The following is a 3,922-nucleotide window of genomic DNA, read 5'->3' as shown; positions in this document are numbered from 1 at the left end:
AAGTACGACATGTGGAAATGGCCAAAATCGCACTAATTTCGAACTTTCACTTAAAAATGGCGGACTTCCTGTTGGGTTTAGGGTATGGCTACAATGAGCGTTTTTGTACGTCTTGACATGCTACATATGCAAACCAGATTTCGTGAGTCTACGTCAAACGTACTGTGAAATTATTATTATTATGTGTGACATGCACCAACTACACCAAAACAAATTCCTTGTATGTGTTAAAAAATGTACTTGACAATAAAGCTTTTCTTATTCTGATTATTGTTTACAATATTAACCCTTTACATACAATTTATTACAAATTAGACACAAAATCTAAAGAGAAAACTCCCAGGTATGCACACTTGTGTTCAAGGTTGTTGATTTAAATGTCTTGGAATTTTATCAGAAGACAGAGAAAAAAATAGTACTAAGTCAAATGTCAGTGCTGGTAACAAAATCCTATTTTACTACAGAAACAAACTTGAAAATTTGTATGCATTTTATGATTACAAGATAGACAGATTTGTTTTTTTAAAGATCAGCGTGGAAAAATTGACATCACACTGTTGGAGCTAACGCTTTTTATTATGTTTGAGTCTATTAGAAACAAATACTTAATTGAAATACCTTCCAAGAAACTTTGCATTAATGTACAGTTTAAACAGTATATATATATATTAGTTTAATGTGTCTTGACTTAATATCTTAACCCTTTAGGCGCCGGGTATTATTTTTAAAAATACTAGATTTTGACACCTAAATTTCAGAAGGCTCTGGCTTGAAAGTGGTTTGAGATAGAGACAAAGTGTAATTGAGACAAATATTGAGAATGACCTAACATTTATCTCGGGAGTAAATTTCCCCATCTAATTTGCATATTATGACATCATATGGCGGCGGCCATATTGGATTATGTAATTTCCATGAAATACCTGATATTTTGAAAGACAGTTGAATTTATTTCATCAGATTTACCCCCTCCATCCATTTGTTATGTTGTCCACATATCAAATGAACAGGGAAAAAGTAAATTGTAAGCCAACAGTCGTAAACTAGAACTATTACTACACCACAAAACTCATGTAAACAGTAGGCATTTTTTTAGTTATTTAGGTTTTTTTTGTTTGTTTTTTTATCCATCACCACGCTATTGGAGGACACTTTTTCTTTTTCTTTTCTTTTTTTTCTTCTTTTTTCTTCTCTTCATTATTATCATTATTATTATACAGTACAGAGACAATATGAACAATATTGAGACACCCCCCCCCCACACACACACACACCACATAGCCTAACAAATGGACAGGAAAACTGTATATGGTAAAACCAACAGTTCAAAATTATGACTGCTGTGCCATATAGTAGCACACACATGTAAACAGAAAGCTGGTAATCTGCCTACAGAGGCCTAATGTGTGCCTATCTATCCAGATGACACTGTTTATAGTTTGTCAGAGTGTGGAACCTCTCATTACATGGCACAACACACAGGCCTACCCCACACTGATTGCTTGTATTGTGTCTGATGACGACCTTTAGGACGGGTACAATCGGAGCAAACTATGCAGTCTGGACGATCGCCAGTATCACGGAGCCAGTGGTGTTCTGTAAGCCTCTGTGGCATTTCTTCCCCCTCTGCTGAACACCTTCCCCGTATGTTGTTTTCTCTCTTGGAGAAGCCCTCAAGCAAAGACGTGATAATGTCCTGCACAAAGGCCTTCAGTGGCTTGTGTGGACCGGCAGTCATGCTGCAGTAAATGATATGGGCATTGACCATACTTATGCTTAGAATGGCATTCACTATTCGATTATACCATTTCTTTGACCGATGTGGAAAGAGGTAGGTTTTCATCCCCTGATCAGCAGTGTCTACTCCCCCCATGAATGAATTGTACCTATCCACACACACAGGTCTGTTTATATCTCTAAACCCACTGTCCGTATGTTTGGACCTGATCCGTTTCCGGACACACAAGTTCCCGTGAAGAGTGGACAACAAATGGAAGCGCTTTACGTCATGCCACGCACACGCCAACATTTTGCCATGCCTCATGAACACTGGGTCATCTCCTCTGGCCAAGGGCAACTCGGTCTTTCTCAGGGCCTTTGGCATACCTCGCCTTTGGCTACTGACTGTCCCACACAAACCAGTTTCATCATTTGGCAACTCATTTGCTACAGCTGGTGACATGTAGTAGCTATCCATATACAACTCATGCCCTTTCCCCTTGTGCTGGGCCATCAGCTGCCGAAATAGAACATGGGTGGCACCTAATTCAGTGACCTCATCACCATGCTGTCCAGTGTACAAAGACCACTGCAGAATGTATACTGACTTGGCTTCACTCAAAACAAATACCGTATAACCATATTTGTCCGGATTGTACATTTTCAATGTGGACTTTCCCTTGAAAGGTATGGTCATTTCATCCAGTGACAGTTGTTTGCGTGGGCCATAGACAGCTGAGAAGTGTGGAATGATCAGGTCAATTATTGGGCGCACCTTGAACAGTCTATCATAACCTGGCTGGCCCCTCTCAACATACTCATCATTATTGGCAAAGTGGAAGAAAGACAGGATAATTTCGAATCTGTTCCTAGACATCACTTTCCCAAATCCCGGTGTAAAAGTTGGCCAAAATTCTGCCCAATAATCCTCAATCTCTGATTTATGTACCACGCCGATGCTCAAATGCAGTGACAGGAAGGCTTTCATTTCAGGGACAGTGACATCATACCATTCATGAAACCGTGAACTTGGCATTAGTTCATGAGAGCCTAGATACTGATGAGCGTACCGATTTGTCTCCATTGTAATGTGACTCCAGAAATCATCAGTCAGAAAGAGGGACAAAAAATCTATAGACCTTGAATCACTGCTAAGCTCTCTGTCACCACGATATCCAATTTGCTCATCAAAGGGCTTTATCCATTCCTGATATGCTTCCTCATCTCTCAAGTAAGCCCAGCCACCATTACCATCATCATCATCATCATCATCATCATCATCATCATCATCATCATCATCATTTCCAGCCCTGTTCTGCCTTCCCCTGTTGCCTCTACCACGTCCACCTCTCCTATGGACACTATGACCTCGTGTACCCCTGCCCCCTCTTCCATTTTGCAAAGGGTTGAAAGACTCATCATCACTACTTTTAGCCCTATTTAGACTACCCCTGCTGCCTCTACGACACCCACCAGCCCTTCTACGAACACTTCGCCCACGTCTCCCCCTGCTAGTGTAAACTTTTTGCTTGCCATTTTCTCTCAATAACTCCTACATCCAGCAATACCGCTTCAGCAAATAGCTTTGTGGCACACTATCTCAGGCAAGCTCCCTGTTGAATCCAAAATTAAATTTAAAATCCTTCTCCTCACTGACAAGGCTCTAAATGGTCAGTCACCATCATGTCTTTAAATCCCAGTTCAGACCAAAGATTTGAGACGAGACAAAACCGTTTTAGAGAAAAGTTGCAGCGGTCTGAACCAGCCCGTCTCAGCTCGATTCAAACTAGCTGATGGTGGCGCCTGCGACTCAGCTGTTCAAGTCGCAGAAACTGGTTTTAGAACGTAAGAGACGTCTCCTGTTTTAATAGCCAATAGAGAAGTCAGCTGGTACATTCAGCTAACAACTATGGAACTAAAATGAGCCTTTATCCATTTTATTTCTACATTACAAACAGCTAGGCGAAATGGAAGAGTTTTAGACGGAGCCTCAATGACCGCCCGAAAGCACAGTAACGTTATATGTTCAAGCGCGAGTGACTGAAGAGAGGGAGCACCCAGCGGCATTAGAACAAAGCAGTGAATCTGAGAAATAAAACGTGTTTTCACCGATTCATCTCTAGAAATGCTACTGTAGCAAGCATCTCAATATCACTAACGTTATCCACATTCATATTTAGACGAAACAAATGTTATATCTAGG

Source organism: Sander lucioperca, chromosome 8 (assembly GCF_008315115.2).
Source record: "Sander lucioperca isolate FBNREF2018 chromosome 8, SLUC_FBN_1.2, whole genome shotgun sequence".
NCBI lineage: Eukaryota > Metazoa > Chordata > Actinopteri > Perciformes > Percidae > Sander > Sander lucioperca.
Note: the sequence above shows the minus strand (reverse complement) of the source record.